General features: G+C 43.7%; 1 protein-coding gene across 1 annotated transcript in view; it reads right to left on the bottom strand.

The window, feature by feature from the left end:
- PLCL1 (phospholipase C like 1 (inactive)) overlaps positions 1-14,815 on the bottom strand; it is a 183,226-nt gene that overhangs the window by 6,751 nt on the left and 161,660 nt on the right. The gene's annotated exons all lie outside the window — the stretch shown is intronic.

Below are 14,815 nucleotides of genomic sequence, written 5' to 3'. Positions count from 1 at the left end.
AAAGGCCACAAATATAAAAGATGGCACTTAAGTGGCATTCCTTGTGCTACTGGTATATCACTTAAGGTCTCAGTTTTGGTCAGAGCTTCTCACTTATCCATCGTAAAACAAATGCAAGAGTTTGTTGCTGCCTGGCTGAAACCAGCAACAGCTTTGACACTGAGTAAATCAGGCAATCCGACCGAGTGCTCGCTGAGGCCTGAGTCATCACATTTTGCAGGATGTGCTAGTGATTTCAGATATCAAACTGAGCATCTAATTTTGGTACATCAGCATGTTACTGACAAGCCAGAGACCTTCTCTCCCATTTCCCAAAGTAGGGTCTAGCAAAAATTTGCAAGAAGGAAACAACTGAGAATCAATTATATCACATAGAGAACAGATCTGAGATGGATGGAAAAGAAAACATCCACCTAGGGAAATGCAGTCACGATTATATATAAAGTGCTAAATCTCTGTAAGCAAGAGCAGCAAAGCGTAACTACTGTGGAATAGATTATTGTGTGCAGTTCTGATACAAGGTTACACAATAAAAACCAAATGAAATTATCTAAGGTTGTGCCAAGCAACAAGGTCAGAGCTCTAGGGTTGATCTGTTCAATGCACCGTAGCCAGCAGCTGGGATGCCTAGGAAAACAAGGCTGAGGATGATGACAAAGAGGAGGAGAAGGATAGTTAACAGGAACAATGTCCTACTAATTCTGTTTCTAACGCAAATTATTCCTCATGTCATCTTTTCTCCATTTACTTCATAAATCAGCCATATGGATGCTGGCTCCAGGCTTTCCCGCCTGTCTCTCATTGCACAGGGGGCTGAGCAGGTAGAAACCCCAAGCTCCTTTTCCCAGGAAAAGCACTGGGAAGCACAGAACCAGCTCTGACTGCTCTGTATGTCCCAACTGTTTTACTCCCATTTATTCCCATTTGCACAAGTCTCAAAAACAAAACTACACCTGCAAGAAGCACTCCAGGCCTCGAGGGCACTCACTGTCTCGCCCAAGACACAGCCCTAAGGTGACACATCCCAGTCAGCAGCCTCCTGCCAGCAAGCACCTAACCTAAGGACAACTGCTGGGACAAGAGCAAAGGAGCAACCATCTCTGCAAATACCATTCACAAAGCACACTCTCTTTTTCAGTGGAGCCAGTTGTAAGGGAGAGAGGACAACACCAGCATTACTCTAGGTGGGTGGGAATATTCACAAGACAATTTCAAAACAATCTGGTCCCATATAAAAACAGAAAGGTCTCTTGGTAGTTCCAGGGAAAGCAGGCAGGAATCAGGATTATGGCACCTGCACAGAGCCCATTCAGCCATGGCTTGCCCTAAGCACCCAGAAGGTTCCAGTAGATCAGCCTGGTCCTCTTCGAGACACAGATCTCTCTAGGTGTTCAGATACCATAGCAAAGGGACACAGAGGAAGTTAATAAAATTATTAAATGTATTACAATAAATAGAATTAATAAGTAAATGATGAGCAAAGTAAGGAGAAATTGGAATAGCCCTAACTTGTAATGCAGAACAAACATTCACCTCACTTGTGGCTCTAATGCCATTACACACCATGGGCTGTACACACCTAGTGGATATGTGACTGCAGGTGGATAGTCTGACCCAGGGATGGAGCCTGACGCTAGTCATGTAAATGTGGTGTGCTAAAAACAATATTCATGTTATCCGAAAACCACTTCCATCTGATTTTAATTACTCTTATTTAAACTCCCAATTTGACAGTTGTTCAACATTAGGCTGTCCCACACAAAACCAAAACTTTTACACTGATTTAACTTGCCATTTGCATCTCACCACAAAGGTCTACATTGGAGAGGATGATGTAAAAGGATTTACAGAGCTGTTCTGCATGAGCCTGGTTAGTTTTCTAGGAGGCTGGTGACAGTTCATTGCACAACCAGCACAACCAAGCAGTCAATCTCAGAGCAAGTGGCATGACATAAATGGTTGGGAAGAAGGAAAGCTGTCTGTCTCTGCTGATATGGCACGCCCTTGAAAAACACCCATACCATTTCTTGCCTTCTTTTCCAGCTGTTGGAAGGGTGCAGTTAAAACCTAAATGGTTGTGCTGGATACTAAAGACCCCACTCCACTGCATTGGGTAAGGCTCTCCAGTTATTAAAAAATTGCCAATCCACCACTTGCATATTCCCAAGTTATGTGACACAGCCAAACACAGCCCTGAGATCAGCCTGGAAGGTGGAAATGAACAAACAAGGAGAACCTCAATGAGAACAGTCAGGCATTTACCAAAGAAGCAAATACCTAGAAAACCTTCTGATTCTGGCTGCTGGCCTTGCCAGCATGAGGATACCACTGCTTTGTGCAGCCATGGCAACTTAGAAAAGAGGGCCTGTGTCTGTAATTCTCTTACAGGATTTGCCTAACGAGACAAAGGTGAAGGACATACATGGCCAGCTTGCTCTCAAACTCAGTTGAGTGCCCCCCCTCAAACCCTCAATCAAAGCCTCACAAGGAATTAACCCCACGCATTTGTTTGAGCACCTAAGTGGCAAAAGCACTCATGCTACAGCCTTCCCTATTGATCTTTAAAAAGAGCTCTTCACTGAAATCCAGCGGCTCTTGCAAATCAATTCCATTCTATGGCTACTACTTTATTCCTTCAAGTAGGCATTTTATGTATAAAAAGAGTGGGCTTTTATTTTATTTTTTAAATAAATGCCTATGCTTCTGTCTCACATGAGCATTTAAATTAAATTATATCAGGCTGTCAAAAGCAATGAATGTGAACATTGACTGTAACTGTGCTGCAGCAGGAATTTGCTTTCAGAAATAATGCCATTAATTTGATGTTAGCCATGTGCTGAGCAGTTCAGCTGCCTGTGTGTCTCTCAGGCACAACATCAGGCAGACAGTTTGCAAGCACAAATGTCAACCCCTCCATGCTAGGAACCTGCCTTTTTTTCTGGTGATAAGTTTGAAATCACAGGGTTGGCTGGAAGCTCCAGAGTGCACAAGTAATACTAAGAAAACCCCACATCTCTGAAAAAAATTTGTGTTTTTGATACACAGCCATGAAATGAAAATTAAAGCTGTATGTCCAGGCACTTATTTTTTAGTCCTCCTTTCATCACAAAACCCAATTTCTCACAGGTACCAGGCACCAGCACTAACTGGTAACTAAGTAAGGTCCAGAGAGACCCAGAAAAACAAAACAAGGGGAAGAAGATGAGGCAGAAAGTGCACGTTTTTCTTTTTGCAGTTGATTTTTCTGAGTAAAAGGACCAGCTAGAGGAAAAGAGATGTTTTGCAGCTAATGAAAGACCTGTGAAAGGCAACGCGCAAGCAAAACATCTGGCTGGCACCCCTTGTTCCCTGGTGCCCTCTGTGCTGACTCTCAGATGCACACGCTGCAAGCACACAGTTAATATCAAAATAATGTCCTTTAATTGCAGTGTAGTCGCAAGATGTCCCTTAAGTTCATCAGAATCTGGAAAGGGTTTAGTGGCCAACTCAGAGCTGACTCTGTTTCGACCGAAGACAACAAGCACCTGTGCTAGTTTTTTTGGAGGCGGGGAATGTTGCAGCAATGTCACACAGTCACTGCTCTCCTTTGAATTGCTGGAGATATCAGCTAAAAAAATACCTACAGCTGTGCTTAATGCTAACTGAAATAATCTAATCAAGATGAAATCAAATTGTGCCAGTCAGAGCAGAGTGTTTGTGGACAGAGCACCTTCAGCATTGCTCCCACATGCAGCTCCTAAGGCTCTGCTCCTTTCTGCCTTCCACAAGCACTAGTGCCTTAGCAACTATGTGGTTTGCAAATGCTGCTGCTAACGTGGCTGCTGGCCAACACCACCAGCTGACTGGGCCATGGGAATCTGCAGAAGCCATCCTTATTCCTACTCCCCCACACGGGACAACGCACCCCTCTCCTCTCTCCATGTCAGGAGCTGCGGGCAGCCAGTTTCTAACCTGTTCACAAGCAGCACAGGCCACAAATAACTTTATACTGAAACAGAAAGCTTTAAGCTGAGACCAAAGCCTCCAAGTCACATGAAGGATTAAGTGTAAAAAGAATGAAATAAAACAAACTGCTGTATAACTACTAGAAGGGAACAGGTTTTTATAGGATCCCTGAGCAAATGCTCTGATTCGCCTCATCCCTGTCCAGGGATCAGCCCTGTCATTCTGGCACCCTGCACTCAAAGGCAGGTTTGCTGGTGAGGCTGGACAGTGAGCTCAGTAAAAGCAGAGCTGAGCCACACTCTCTGCCCATGTTCTGCCAGCCAGTGGTTAAAGACACTCCTATAGGCACAGAAGCCACGGGCCTCACATGCTAACAGGGCTTGTTCCCCCGGGAGAATCCCAGTCCTGTCTTCCCAGTGCAGATGTGAGATCAAGTACAAACAAAAGTGGATAGGGTTATTTTTATAAGCAGAACACTGACTGACCCAGCAGGCAGAGAGCTACTGAGAGGAAGCAACTGAGAGGGGAGGAGAAAACCAGCAGGGGTCAGAAACAGGCCTAGGTGGAAGTGAGAAACCTCTGGTTTTGTTTTTTAGAAGGATGGGAATGGAAACACACAGCAAACTGAGTGAGCCAAGCACAAAAATTAGTGGTGCAGGATAGGGGTAGTATTAATTTACAAATTAATTGCCCCAAAATGTCAGTGAGGGAAACTGAACAAGCATAATTTACACTCCATTACAATACTATGCCACAGAAAATATGAGGCATTTTGGGCAAGCTGAGCTCAATGGCCATTATTACAGATGGCTATAATAATATCTCCACAGTTACTGGGGAGGGTTGGAGAAGATGAGTTTAGACTACCCAGCATCAGACCACTGAGCTATCCTCCAAAGGAAACTGTCCTGCTGCTGCTGGCAGCTTCCAGTCCCAGCCCGTTTATCCCAGACTGCTAAATTAGGCCACTCAGGCTGTCCAACTACCACCACCACCACCAATGCCTGAAAAGGTAAAAACCCTTTATGGAGTGCTTTTCTGTGCCTTCATGTGGCTCAGCTCCTCCCCACTGCTACATACACCAGCATCCCCAGGTCACCACCCTATACGGAGTGGGAACCCAGGCAACAGAGTGAGAACTTAGCTGCAATTATCACCTCTCTTATTACTATTCAGAGCAATCACAGCCTATAAGTCAGGCTCTTCCTGCCAATACCAGACCCGTGTCTTATCTGTATCACAGAGGGTACTGGAGAAAAGAGCTACTAAACAGGCATTTTAACTTACTCCTCTAAGTCAGTCTGCTCTCATGTAAGAGCCTTTCTAACATCAGAAATGCCACCTTTTTCGTTTTGTGATCTAAAAATAAATAGCAGCTGCCTCAGCACATGAATCACTGGTTTTGTCTCCACTTTTCCCCACAAATGGATCCCACTTCTATCTGGGGAAATGACCCATAAGAAAGTGTCCTTTATCTCCCGCAGGTTTTACCACCTGACACTCGAATTCATCTGACCCAGGTAAATGAAGACTGCAGCTGTCAAAAAACAAGATCGCAGTTTCCCAATCCATTGTTCCTAAAGCTTACTTCCACCCACAAGTACTTGGGTCTCTGATTTCCCTGGCTCCCATGCAAGGTTTTTAAAATGCCTGCCACATTTAGGGCTTATAGGGTCTACCATAAGGTTTAGGGGAGAATAACTGCAGAGCAAACGCCTGGTCTCACTGAACACCCACAACTTCCACTTAATGCAGTTTGTGGCTTTTCACTGTTCCAGCCCTCCCTGCAGACCCATATTTCCAATAATCACACATGTAAACACAGAAGTCTTTACTCCACAGCCTTCTACTGCTAGTGGCTCCAGACAACAAAAAATAATCAATACCACCATTGAGTTAAAGAGCATTTTACTTTTACCACAACCCTCAGAATATGTAGTGGTGTGGATGAACGCTTTTCAATGTTAGGAAGCAGTAATGGAATCTAGACTGGCACGATGAAACAGGGAAGGTCATGCCAGCGAATCACTCCCTGCTGGATTCAGAGTTTGGCTCCCATGACTCATACACTCAGACAAATACAGAAGTCAAAGGTCCTGACTAACAATTGCATTATGCACATTCTGACATGTGGAGAGAAGATTTCTATCAATGCTTGGGAGGGAGAAGGTGAGGACTTGGTATTCACACAGAGACATGCCAGCCCCCAGCTTTGGCCAAGCACAAGTGCCAGGTACGGCTCCATTATAAAATATATGCCTGGATTTCACTGAGGCCACTGACTGTGCCAGGGAAAGCCCAAATACCATCTTAGCAACTGCAAAGGAGGAAGTTCCAATGGAGCAACCAGCAGCTTTCATCGCCTCCTGAGCTCCCCCGAGGAACTATCTTAAATTAGATACCCATTCCCCCACAGGGAGCAGGTTTTGTAGATGCTGGCATGTAATTCACACAACAAAAGGGGCAGTCAGCTTGTCATCATTTGTAAGCTCTGGGAAACCGTATGTGATCTGCTGACAGGAACTGTAAGGAGCTCCAAATATACCACAAGAGTAATTTTTAGAAGATGTTCAACCTCTTATCACACACCATTCAAACACAACCATTTCAGGTGAGTACCAGTTACAGCTCCCAGGGAATGGCACAACACAGATTTTAAAATAAGCAAATGCTGGAAAAAAGCAATGTACATGTAATTCTCTCCTAATGTTCTTGCCACGTGCAAATCAGTGCCAGTGCCCTGGCAGCTTGGCTTGGGTTACACTGCAATCCAGAACACCTGACAGAGGCAGCTGGGCCTTTTCTCTTGTTCTTTGTTAGTACAGCCATTGACAGATAGAAGCAAGAAATGTGTGAATTTCTGCAGAAAACCGTACTTTCATTGCAGCCTTATTAATTCCTCTGAACAAGGTCACGTTGTCAGATTGGCTCCAACTAGATTCCCAATTTCCATGTGTTCCAGGTTGTGTTAATTAACTCCACTGCAAGTACAGCAGTCTTTGATATCCATGTCTCAGATAAAAATGTCACTGTTGCAGGGGAGGAAGGGGGTGGTGGCAGAAGTTGCCTAAGTTCCTATGCCACCTGCAGTTTCTGCCTGCACTTCTCTTCCTGAGACTGGTCAGTAAAAACTGACACAGTTTTTAAACCCAAGCAATCCTCCTTTGGTGGTGAACTATCTACATTCATCCATCTTCCCTTCACACCACCCCTCCTCTTCCCACCGCCTCCCCTTCATAGTAACAACTTTCCAGCACTGCTTTGCAGCTCTGCCCAAGCACATACGTGCACGAGTAGCTACTTTTCCTCAAAAGATGAGGATCGTCAAGAAACTTGTAACCCTACCTGCTGATTTTTCAAATAACCTCTTCAGAAGTGATAATCTTGTTGCTGCCCAAAACAGCTTTCAGAGAACAAACTCTCTTTGTATTCCACCTGAACATTATTAATTACTTTTCCAGTGGCAGAGTCGTTGGACCAAATTACACACCCCCTCAGAAGAAGCTGGCCTTCACACCCAGGTGACAAAATCCCTGCCAGGCTGGTAGAGAAGAGTGACGTGAGCAGCACAGATGTGATGGGTCTGCCCCAAAGGCACAAGCACAGCAGTGCCACGTCCCACACAGCCACCCAAGGGCAAAGGTGTTTAAAAATACAGAGGAATAACTCACAGGAACTGCATCTTGGTGAGGGACAGCGTTTGAGCCACGCAAAGCTTAGCCTAAATCAAGGGTGGGGGTCACAGGTGGTTCGCCCCTCACACTGGCATGATTTAGATGATTCAACTGGGGCAATGCAGAGGGAATGGGATTTGAGGCTGGGGAGAAGAAACAGTAAAGACTGTTTGGCACAGAGAGGTAATGAAGTTAGGACAGACAACTAAGCAGAGGGCTTCACTGCCAGCCTACACAAGACAGAGAGCTGGGCATCTATTTTGCCTTTCAAACATCTTGACTAGGCTCCATTTGTGAAGTGACACTAAAAGTGGTTTTCTATGCACAGCACCTCATGCCAACCCTCGGCTGGGCTCAAAGCCCATGCTGCAGAGGTGGCCCTGGCACAAGGGGTAGCAGACACTGACCCCACATGCTCCTGGGCCTGTCTCCCACCACAGCACAATGCATCTCACCCTGCATGCACAGCCAGCACCTTGGCATCAGATCCATGGCTCTTGGCAATTTGTCACATCACTTAAAGTAAAGAACATCACAAGATTGCTCATGATCCATCTCTGGCTTATTTTAGTCAAATTCAAGAGCTCAGAAAGGTATCACTCAGGGCTTTTCATACTAGCTTTCATTTTTCTAATCTCTTCCTTTTGTGTCAAAGTTACTGTTGTTTTGCACATGTATTTGATGGCCTGTCTCACTTCCTGCATACATACATGCATGTGTGTTTGCATACAAACCCCAATGGAACTGAAGGAGTAATATTTAGATCTGAATTGCAGAACTTTTTAACACAGTTAAAAAAAAAAAAAATCACATCAAAGGAAGGCACCTCATATACTTGTTTTCTGGATGAACTTCAGTGACCCTTCATTTTCTGTCATACACTTGGGTCCACACTGACTACAGGAGGGTCTTGTCCCTAAACCCACCATTGTGAAACACCTGTAGGAGCAGAGCCCTGGCACCAAACGAAAAAGAGCAAAGCGAGAAAATTGGCCAGAACACACATTTCTGCTCAGATGACTCTGGCCATCAGCTCTTTCCCCAGTAGCCAAATGGATCCCTGGGTCTGCCAGGTACTGAGTATCACCATGGAAAACAGCACAGCCTCATACCAAGCACCTTCCATGCCAAATATCTGAGCAGAGCTTAGATCCATAGCTGCTAAATATTTATCAGCAGGAAAAATGAATTGGCTTCTCACAGGCCCTTTCAGTCCTATTTTTTTTCTTTTTAACCCAGAGAAAAGAGAGAAAACTCTGTGTGCTCCTTGGAAAAACAGAAACTTGGTTCTGCAGGGGCTGTGTGTTGTGGGGAGGTGAGTGCTGCTCCTCACAAGCACCAGCACTGCAGGCAGGCGAGTGCAGCCCATGTGGGTCCCTGTGCCTGGACAGATAGACACAGACTCTGCCTGATCTGAATGTGTGGACAGTAATTCCTTGCAGTCAGTGAAACACTCCTGCTGTGACATTATTCAACAGAATCCCAGCAATAACTGACTAACAGGGGACGAAGTCTCTTCACTTGGTCAGGCTATCCTGGGACTTCATGCCCTACAGAAGCTCACAGGATCATGAACCCTGGTAATCTTTGCTCTCTGCTTAGTCCCTGCTATTGTCAGCAGTTAGTACTTGAAGATTTAAAATTGCCTTGGTGGCCTTCACATATATTTTAAATAAACACAAATATTTAGCTTGCTCTAAATCCAACTTATGTCTTGGAATTTTCCTTGGCCAAGAAAACAGAGACCTTGTCAGAAACACCATTAGGGCTTCAAAAACTTGCAGGAAACAGCCAGGTACCCAGAGAGGTCATGCTGTACTTGTTGAGGCTGCTCACTACATCCTCCCCGGAGCAGTGCTCTGGCAGCATGGCTGAGGGCCAAGAATAACAGGATATTCCAGCTGATTAACTAGTACTCCTGATGGACTGGGATTACACTCCTTTTACCCTAATACACAATGTTGAAGCTACTTGAGAAGTTTCCATCACTAGATACAACTGAAAATCCACAGAGACTGACTGTTAAAGAGCTCTAGTTCTTGCCTTTGGGCTTGGGCAAAACAAACAAAAACAGTGCATTCATCATTTATGGAGGAGGCCTTTTATCAACCAAATCAGTAGAGAACAGCACTTTGCTAGGTACAATAAAGATCTGCCTATCCTGCCTAATAATCACATGGTTTGGTTCCCTTGGTTTACAAAATACACTGAGCAAAACAGCTTGCCAAGTGAAACACAACACTTAGCTCTTTGACTTGTAACTCAAGATCATTCAAAGGACTCTAAATCCCCTATCCCAGAAAAGTCTTGCAACACCTCCACATACAGAAGAGCCCTGGAGGCCTGTCCTGAGAGCCAGGAGCACAGGCTTTGCCCTGGAACCAGCCCTGAAGCTGGGAGACTCCACTGCACTCACCACTGCATTCAGAACACACAAAGGTTCTGGGAACAAGTTGTGCTCCCATGTGGCTTCTCCTGACTCTTTCTCAGATACAGTAAAGAAAAACCTAAATCTACCTCCTCCCTCATCTTTCTCTCTACTTTTAAATTAGCTGCTTCAAAGTGAGCAGATTGATATTTACAGGATCTTGATGGCCCTCTTCACCTTGTGTCTAGCACTCTCAGAAAGCCACCTGTTTTTTATTAATTTCCTTCCATTTGTCCTTCAGTTCATACGTAAGAGACCAAGTGGATCTAACCACTATGTGAATCATTAGAACAGCTCTGCATTTCCTCACATGTTTGTAAAATCTGCCACTCAATCACAGACTGACTGGCTCAGAATCTCCACTGTAGCTGAGCATGTCTCGGCACAAGGCAGCAGATCCTTCAAAAGTAGCCAGGGCACACAGTCTGGAAAGGTTTAAAAGTCTGAAACACTGCTCTTAGTTTAAAAGTTTGAACTGCATCAGCAAAGCAAATGCAAACAATGTGAGAACTAGAGAGTAGGAAAGATATTTAACCTCTCTGGAAAAAAAGCCTTTGGGTAATCACATTCAAAATACATTTATCTAGATGAGTATGAGTAGACATGAGGTGAGTTGATACAGAATAACACAGTGAGCCCTGCATTCAAAGACAGGCATGAAAACTCCAAGCCACACAAACCACTCCTGCCTACTGCTGGACTACCACTGTCAGAAGATGACAGCAAATCACAAGAATTTGTTTCTAAGACACTATGGCTTATATTCCATCTATTTTTGAAGTTTCACAAATTGAGCACCAGTGTGCTTATGTCCACAGAGATATGCTGGGAAAAGGAGGGAGATATGGTATCAGGAATTTTGGGGGTCAGAGGAAAGTCTGACACTTACAGTGAATAAAATAAATGGTGCATAGAACACAGCAGCTTTGTAAGGACTCATGAATCCATCATGGTCTCACTTGAGATCTAGATAGTGTAAATGGTCATGCAAATCCTTTAGCAACAGAATATATTGTTACCATTACGCTTCATTACATATAAGGTTTCTAAGATTCTGCTGTGCTGCTCTGTTGTCCACTCTGTAGTATACAAGGAACAAAGCCGTAGTTCTTGCCTAACTGCAGGAAAAAGGACTGATGTGAAAAGACCCATATAAATGTCTCAACATTTTACGATACTGTAGAGTATCCATTAAAAAATACTTCCACAGTGCACTATAATAATCCTTAAATTAAAGCTGGGAATGGACCTAGTTCTTGTAAGATCATCAGAAACTCTGTGTTGAAGGTGCTTTAGAATATCAATCACTGTCTGACAGGTGGTTTTTCTTCCTAAAACGTGCTATTTCTCCACAGTTCTGCTGCATAAAATCATGTATACTGGAGCCAACATTGATCACAATCACATCACAAAAATTGTGGATGCCTCCCCCAAAGAGAGAACTGAATTAGCAATTTAATAATTGTATGCCTTCTGCATTTGGCAAACTTCTCTTGATGTATCTAATCAGCATTAATTTAAATGCAGGGTAATTAACAGATACACTCATGGATAAGAGCTGAAATAATCCCTGAAAATGTAACCACTTGATGTCTTGTGGCATGCACTAGTAGTTGGAGTCCTAGTCAGACAGAACAGACAGACTTAGGACAGCAGGGAAAAATTTTATCATGGGTAGCAAAAAAAAGATTTAAAAACATGTGCATTTCAGAGCAGACTAGAATCAAACGTTTGAGTGTTTTGCCCTTCAGCAGAAGACCAAAACAGTAAATACCACTTTTATCTTCTTTTTCCCACGTTTTGTCTGTAAATAAGCTGGTATGTTGGCATATTAACTATCTGGATATTTACCATCAACATACAAGTACCTCTTGGTATTGTTTCTAGGCTTTGTATGTGCTGACCCACCAAAACACAAGTAGCCCAGAAAAACCTGCCTGCACACTGTCAAGGCATATGGCCACATGAGAACATTAAATCTGAATCACAGTCAACATACTTAAACTTTGACTTACTCTTGGGGCTCAGGCAGATCCCAACTTCTTTGCTCTAGTGATCACCTCCTGGCAGTCTGTGACAGTTTTTCCTCAGCAAGGAGAGTAGTTTTGCAAACTACAACTTTTTTCCCCTCAAACCTTGTCAAAAACTCGTATAGTAGTTATTGAATCAGTGGTTTGCACATGTGACAGATGCTAAGAGTGCCTCAGTTACTACAAAATGCTTGGTATAAGATTCCATGGGAGAGGCAGATGGAGTGGGCTGAAGAGCCCAGGAGAGGTGGCAGCTGGCTCTGTCCTGTGCTCAGAGAGCCAGAAGCAGACCCAAGCTGGCTCTGCATAACATCACCCACGTGTGAGTGTACCTGGCCTGAAAACCACCCAGCACTCTACAGCATCACTGAGGGCAGGGGTTGTGTCCCAGCTCTCAGGACTCATCAGCTCGAGGTCAGCCCCAAGGAGGCTTCTCAGCTTCTGCCTTCCAGGCTCTGGCGCTCCCCTCTCTCCCAGCGCAGGCAGGAGGAGCTCACTGCAAAAGCAGCTACAGGAACCAGAGCAGAGGTGGCCTTGCCAGGCAGGCAGGAGAAGCACCAGCATCTGGGAGAAACAAGAACGAGTCCACGCAACTACATAATAGCCTCTGCACTGGGAAAGGGGGAGTCACCTGCTTTAAAAAACAAGAAACACCTCATGAAAATGAATCATGATGTTCTGTGACAAGGGAGGGTCACACCAGAACAACTGTCTCAGCTGAGCTCAGCAGCTCTGCATGCCTGGTAGAATGAAATTAAGGGTTCACATCTCCTAATGTGTGAGGGAGTTAACACAATTTCTTTTGCTACCCTTGCATTCTACTGGCACTCAGTTAAATATAAAGAGGAAAACAATGACACAGAGCTGGTGCTGCATGGAAATAAAATGAAGTGAAACTAAATTTGGGATCATAACCATTCATGTAATATTGCTGTGAGAGCACGATACTTCTGTCTAGTGTACTTAAGTTATGCCTCTCAGTATTACTGACTGTGAACCTGACAGTGTTCTACACAACATGGAACCAAAAGAGGAAGAAGTGACATTTTATAAATATTGATGTCAAAGCTAACTTTTTAGACTGTCACCAACTTATAACATCCATGTTCTTAGCGACATTTTTACCTTCTGGCAACAGTTTGTCCTTATGGCGGGTATTACTAATATGTAATTAAGTTTATATAAGCTAAGGAAGAAAACGACATACTATTTTGATTCACCTCTAAAAAGTACCCCAGGGCATTTTTAAACATGACAAATGACCACAGTTAGGATTTTTATAAAATACACTTTAATCTTGCAGTCTTGTAGCTATTTAATGATTTTGCCAGTAGCAATTTCTTATTGCATCTCCTCTTTTATTCAAAGCTTACCTACTGCGATGAGTCTTTATAAAGAAACATTAATTAAATATGTCTTGGTTTCACTAGCCTAGGAAAAGACTATTAATCATTTCACAGCACCAGAACAACATAATACCTGCTATTGCTCACAGGCACCTCACACAAACTGACTTCTGCTGCATGATGTAATTGCCTCCAACAACCCTGAGCACACAAAGAGGCTTTCTCTCATCAGCCATTCCCTCACCTCATGTAAAGCAGCTAATGAGTTTGTGAGATGTTACTGGATATTTTTTTCCTTTTTTTACAACACTATAACAACACCTAGTGAAATGTATTTGTAGCTTGCAGCCTGCCCCTGGACACAGGGAGGACATTTATGGCTTGATTTGGGAAGGGCTATCAGTCTCTTCCTGCCAAATCCTCCTGAGTAGCTCTTACCAGCACTGGGAGGACTCAGTGCTAAAAAGGAGATGCAGGTTTGTTATGGGGAGGGTCACTGGAAGACAGTCTTTTTAAGGGGAAAAAGGAAAAAAACCCAAAAAGATGACAAATTAGAACAATTCCTATGGTTTCTTATCACACACCTAAGGCACAACTTCATAACCTGTTTTGTAATGTCATTCCTGAGCTGGACTTCAGTCAAAACGAAAAGGTGTTTCAAGTGCATTTCATGGATAGCAAATCCTGTTAATATTTTATTGTGTGAGAAATGTAGAAAAGAAGTTGTGGCTTACAAATGAAACAAGTAAATTATTTCTTGACCTTGACTAGATTTTTTAAAAGCTCTTCAGCATGTTGGCAATATGTGCTAGGCAGCAATTATTTTCCATGGAAAATGTTTCTTTGATTTCTTCTACTAGTACATTCATTAATCATAGGTCACCCTCAGAGGTGCAAACTTCATATTTGACAAACATTTAAAAATCAAAACATTTAGAGTGACTCTGATCATTAAACATTTATTTTACCTAACACAGCTAAAGGTATTCAGATTAATGTTCAGAACTGCCTAGTGTGCTTTGCGGGGGGGAACAACTCTAGCGACTAACCTCAATTGCTCTGGGTGGAATAGGTTATCTATTTAAGTCTACGTTTGAACTGGTTGACTTTTCTCTTCATCAGATGTCCCATTAACTGAGCTGACACTGACTCCATTCCTCCCTCTTCCTCTCTCTGATGGGGAATCAAGGTATGCAGGAAACCACAGGTGTCTCAGATCTTCTCCAAGCCTTCTTTACCACCAATGGCCTCTCCCACATACTTCTGCCCTTCAGCCTCTCTGTTCCCAATTCCTTTTTCCTTTTCCTGCTCAAGACATGTTAAGTGCTTTTTCCAGTACTACAGCGCTGACACATACCTGTCCTACTGCTGTTGCATGCTACATTTAGGGGT

The sequence above is a fragment of the Catharus ustulatus genome, chromosome 7, assembly GCF_009819885.2.
Source record: "Catharus ustulatus isolate bCatUst1 chromosome 7, bCatUst1.pri.v2, whole genome shotgun sequence".
NCBI lineage: Eukaryota > Metazoa > Chordata > Aves > Passeriformes > Turdidae > Catharus > Catharus ustulatus.
The sequence above is the reverse complement of the archived record's forward strand: the minus strand, read 5'-3'. Positions and strand labels throughout refer to the sequence as shown.